This window comes from Meles meles, chromosome 5, assembly GCF_922984935.1.
Source record: "Meles meles chromosome 5, mMelMel3.1 paternal haplotype, whole genome shotgun sequence".
Classification (NCBI taxonomy): Eukaryota; Metazoa; Chordata; class Mammalia; order Carnivora; family Mustelidae; genus Meles; species Meles meles.
In genome coordinates, this window is record NC_060070.1 from 98,799,070 (window position 1) to 98,805,025 (window position 5,956).

Here is a 5,956-nt window from a genome sequence, read left to right on the forward strand (position 1 = left end):
GTCTAGCATCTAGCAGTAATAATGACATGAAATAATGGTAGCAAAATATGGCTCCTCCACATAAGATAGAATAGCAGATGAACATAAAAAAAAATAAAAAATGCAAGTTCAAAGAGCAATTTATTCAGTGGCCAGCAAGCAGGGATTTATATAATCTAGCCTAGAGGAAACAGAGGTAGAGATGAGCTTCTGGGAGTCTGATCTAATGACATAGATGACCAAGGCGGAACTTTAACAAAAATAAATTATTTGATTTTCTCCCCAGTCAAACCCCAAGCCTGTATGTTTAGTAGCCATGAGCTTAACCAGCAGGCTTCATAACATAAAAAAAGGATTCAGAAAAACATCAAAGAACAACATAGATCCTCAAAATATGTTAGTGACTGATCCGACTAGAGCGGGTGGTACTTCATGAAATGGTGCTCACTGCCATCCAGTCCATGCGACGTCTAATGCTCCAAGTCAGAGGACTGATACAATTGTGTTAAGTATTAAATGAGACTCGGTTATGTGAGTCAATACAAATTACGTTTCTACTTCTTCACATTTATCACTTTATATTCCAGTAGCTTCCTTTGATAATCCTATAGCAGAAATAACTGAGTCATTTGCCAAAAGTTTCTGCACCCCTTTCTAGAGTGTAGACTGTCCTAAGAATTAGCTGTCCAGCCTAGGAATATTTTTTTCAGGTTCTTTGTACATTAAGGAGCCATGTGACTAGTTCCTGACAATGTCATAGTAGAAACGGTAGGAACTGCTTCTAAATGATTAAGAGTGAATGTAAGTTCTCTCTCCTCATTTTAGCCATCTGCCTGCTGAATGAAAACTCTGAGGCCCCAGGGAAAAGACACAAGGTAGTAGGAGATAGGGTCCCTGAATCACCACATGAGGGAGAATCTCATACACCAATGAACACCTGCACTAGGGCGCCTGGGTGGCTCAGTTGTTAAGCCTCTGCCTTCTGCTAAGGTAATGATCTCAGGGTCCTAGGATGGAGCCCCGCATCAGGCTCTCTGCTCAGTGAGGAGCCTGCTTCTCCCTCTCCTCCCTACTCACGCTCTCTGTCGCTATCTCTGTCTCTCTCTCTCTCAAATAAATAAATAAAATCTTTTTTAAAAAAGAAAAAAAAAAGAACACCAACTTTGGATTGATTGATAAATAAGGTTTTATTAGGAAAATTTCTGAAAGCTTGGAATGTGTTTATTACAGAGGCTAATGGTGTCCTAAACAGTGTAGATTCGTGTATGAATCATTTAGTGAGGGCCTAACATATGCAAATATAGCAGAGTTAGTATTAAAATATTGCTGTCCTTTAAGCCGAAGTTCATATGCTGTATGTCGTGAGAAATACTTTTTAAAATCTAGAATATATACATTAATTGAGTGTTTACCATGATCCAGACATTGTGCTAAAAGCTTTAAAAGTTTTAGCTACTTTATTTCATGTGATCTTCCGTATTTGGGTTCCTTTGAGACATTGGCCCTGCTCACAAGGCATCCCATCCAGCCACACCCACACAACCACAGCAGTGAGTAAAAAGTTATTTTGTTCCATATAACCTCCTGACCACAGATGATCAAAAACCTTGATAAGGTTGAATAATCAGGAGACCCTTAGTGATTTTCTAGTAAAGCTGTTCAGAAGTCTGCACACTTTGCTCTAGTCAGGAAGCCTCCATGTGACATGATCTATCTCTATTTCAAATGCTTTGTTTTTTCTTGTTTAGATACCAGTCATTTAAATTGTTGCATTTTAGTAAGAAAGCTACCTTTCTATGAATGTTGGCAATTTATTGACCTAGTATTTGTAAATGGTCTGTTTGAGCAGGTATAATTATGTCATGTATTGTTTCAAACACACAAATTTTTTTCCTTACTGTTTCCTTTTTTTTTTAACTGTATAATGTCCCTCCAGTTATCACAGTGTAGCTCGTGCACTGAATTTTTAAAGGGTACAATTTTTTATTTTCCTTTTTTTTTTTTTTTTTTTTTTTGGCTGTGCTTCAAATAAATAGAAAGAACACTCCTGGGGCACCTGGGTGGCTCAGTGGGTTAGGCCTCTGCCTTCAGCTTGGGTCATGATCCCAGGGTCCTGGGATCGAGCCCCGCATCGGGCTCTCTGCTCAGCAGGAGGCCTGCTTCCTCCCTCTCTCTCTGCCTGCTTCTCTGCCTACTTGTGATCTCTGTCAAAAAAATAAATAAAATCTTTAAAAAAAAGAAAAAACACTCCTAAAATGTTTTTTGTGTTTGGGGAGGTAGGGGTTGCTCGGTTATTGTTTTACAGAATAAGTACTTTGCATAGAGCTGAGCACTCTATGATAGGCATTTACCAGGGCCTGTCATAACATGTCTTTCAGAGAATGCAGGGATATATGGCTCTAGAGAATTAATATAGTTAACATATTACCAGCAACCTCAAGTTTGAGGGCTGGGTTTGTTACTTTGTTTTATGTTTTGAGATATCTAATGTTCTAGCAAGATCAGCATATGGACAGTTGATTTATGACTTATAATGTCGAGGGCACTAAATATCCCCCATCAAATTTTAAGAACTCTCTATGGCTTGTCAGAGCTTTAATATCCCATCACTAAGGTCATCTAAACCCATCTTGCTTAAAGCAGTTATGGTTCCTGAAACGTTATCAGGTATCAGTCACCCATTAGTGTCCTGAGCCATGGATCAGGGCAAAATCTAGAGGAAAAGACCCCAGGATGGTGGAGAAGTTCTTCCCCTTAATGAGATACTTAACACCTGAGTTCTAAGCAGACCTAGAGTTGCGTTAAAGCACCAGGATCCTGAAAATGGGAGTTCTGGAGCCCCTGGAGTCAGGAGTAACTATGACAAGCTAAACTGGTCTCATATATTCACTGAAACTCCCTAGACACCGACAAAAGCAGTCCTTCTCAAGTATATAAAGGCAGAAAATCTCTATTTTGACATTTGCTGAACTGCAGTTTGGAATTACTTCCTGTCCACATTTTTACTGTGTTGTGCAAATAGTACCTCAGGGGAAACAAAAGAATCATTGAAGTTTGAGCGAGAAACCATATTTCTAACTCACATACATACACAAGTCTCATGGTAACTCTTTAGCAATAACATCCATACACTTCATAGAGAACTTCCCTCCCTACAGAAATGAGGGAGTAAAAAAAAAAAAAAAAAGTGAGGGAGTCATGTTTTTCACACCCTATACAAGTCTCCTTCCCCCAAAGAGCAAGATATCTCTGTATACGTCATACGGTTCAAGGGGCCAAACAGATTACATAACATAGACCAAAACACTAAAGTATAATGTTCACAGACATAGATGAGTTGACTGTCACATTAAATAAGGATTGACTGAAATAGTAAAAACAAAAAGAAAAAAATAGGAATGTGTTAAATAAAACAAGAGTCAGGAGAAAGGGTTTATTGACAGCCATTGTATGTTATTGGCATATGTGTTTGGACAGAAAAACTTGAATTAAGTTTCATCTCCCCAAAAATCATTTTGAATTCTTTATACTGTCTTGGTAATCAGGAATCTCAAATTAATTTTTTTAACGATTTCATTTTTAAGTAATCCTACACCCAAGGTGGGGCTCAAACTTACAACCCCAAGATCAAGGGTCATACACTCCACCAACTGAGCCAGCCAGGCACCTTTCAAATTAATTTTAGAACAGTATGTGGTTTAATGTAGCTGTGAAATAAATGTTTGTTAGATTAATAGATTCATTAAAAAAGAAACAGTGCAGACTTTGTGAAGTTTACATTTGAAGAGAAAGAGGTAGATTTGCTGCTAAAGGGAATTAAGTGTTCAGTCACTTATTTTTAGTGGGAAATATGAGAATTTTAAAGGCAATAAGAAGAATCTATTGGAAGAGAGAGGTTAAAATATAAGCAAGGAAAAAAGTAGTCCTTGGCATTAACAATTCTTTATTGATTAAATACATATAGGATTTAACATTTGCTAATATTACAGAAGGGGAATAATTTTAGACCATCCTTGGTTAAGCTCTAAATATTATAGTTTATTCTGTTTAAGTGAACTATGAAGATCAGCTTAACTATAGCAAGTGAGTTATCACAGCCCCAGCATTATATTTTTTATAATTTGTGCTAAAATTAATGTTCCATCTTTCCTTTGCCTCAAAAATAGAGCACGTGTGCATACCTTCATTTAAAAGCTAAAAGTGATTCTTAAAATAATCTAGCAAATAAGTCATTCATAATTTGGTTATTTATTTCTGCTACTACAGGAAGAAAAACATCACTCTGTATGTGAAAACAATGGGACTGTCTTTGACAACATAAAATTCAAACAGGTGAAATGTAATAAATTTTCATTAACCACAGCCATACCTCAGAAACAGAGGGGGGGAGGATGCTCTCCGTGTCTTTCAGCTTCACTTGAGGATAGCTGCCAGTCAGATATATTGAACAGTTTCATGGGCTGCTCTGCCTCAGTGAGCAAAGCTATCGTAAGAAACCAGCAGAGAGTAGCACACTTTCTGTGGGGCTGGGAAAACAAAGGGTAGAGCATTAGACACACACAACAAACACTCAGAAGAGAAACTACAAAAAAAAGAGCAATCAGTCTCTGTGTGAGAGTACTATTTTTTTAAGGCGAACTTATTCACCTATTTGAAGATCCAATTTGCCAAATTACAACATTTGAAAATTACTGTGATCTGATATCATAACAAAGGCATTGATGTGTGCAGCCACTGGTGTGTGTTCTTATGTCTTTGCCTTCGTCTATTGTTCTTCAAGTGACTGCCTGATAATCTTCACTCTTTATCTCCTCAAAGATCTCTTAAGGTCTAAAGAAATAAAATCCTTGGAGGTATCATTGAGAGACATAAGATATGCAAGAGTGAATTTCTAACATGGAAGAGCTTACCACAGGCATCCTTTACACTTGGGTAAAAAAGAAAAAAAAAAGAAAAGAAAGAGCATCTCTCATTTTGTGGTCCACTTGGCAGAGCTAGATCCTTGGCTGGATGTAACAGCATGATCAGAGCAAGTAGGGGTCTGGCCACTGGAAGGGGCACTTCCTAATTAACGCCGCAGTGACACACGTCCTCTTAGATCCAGCCCTGTAACAGGATGTGGTTTTGGCAGTACTCGTTCTCAGAACAAAAACATAAGGAATACAGGGCATCTGTCTGTCCATCAACTCTCTGGGTGACACACTGAAAGTCAGCAAGACCTGGATTTCTGTCTTAAACACACATCTGACATCCGAAAACACAAGTGCTTCCATAGCCTGAGGTCATATTACCTTCCAGGGTATTCCTAGCAGGACTCAAAAACTAAAACTCCTTAGTTAGGATCTATCCTTGCAAAGAATCCCTCATCACAGTTCCTTTCTATCATAGTTCCTTTTGCCATTGTGGAGACTTTTCAACTGTTCCAAGGATATTGACAAGGACTCAAGAGATTTTTAGAGTCTCTCCTTTGTTCATATCTGGGAGAAAGGAGTTGTTTAGAGGGTTATCATTGCCCCAGGCATTTCTTTTATTTACTTATTTCTTTTCGCCATTTCCCCCCTTCACAATACAGATCAGGCAAAGGGCCTAGGCTGGGGTGTATATGGGCAGGTTTACTTTGCCTCCTCCTTCAATAGAGTCAGTTTAAGAACACAGCCAATGGCAAGCACCAGGAGGCTGCCTGAGTCATTTTAAGACAAAAGACACTGGGGCTTTGTCTAAAGAAAGAAGCACTTCTAGACCAAAAGGGGAAAGTGTGTCAATCATGTAAAATGGACTGAAAGACCCAGATGTGTGCTGAGATCTGCCTCTTTTCTGTCCCATATTTTCTACCCAGAGTTCAAACTCTTATCTTGTTTACAGGCTCAGCATCTTCCAAAAGTCAAGAGTCAGTACGGATACTAAGCAACGGGAACATAAAGGAGTCCTAATTTAAAGTCTTGAGTCTCGGCTTCTGCTGTCACTGTCCTTATCTGGC

At 38.5% G+C, this 5,956-nt stretch overlaps 1 non-coding gene across 1 annotated transcript; it reads right to left on the bottom strand.

Moving 5' to 3' along the window:
• Window positions 1-5,527: 5,527 nt before the first annotated feature.
• Window positions 5,528-5,657, bottom strand: LOC123942937. The gene has a single exon (XR_006818559.1). It is a non-coding gene; the product is annotated as a small nucleolar RNA SNORA51 (small nucleolar RNA).
• Window positions 5,658-5,956: the final 299 nt, after the last annotated feature.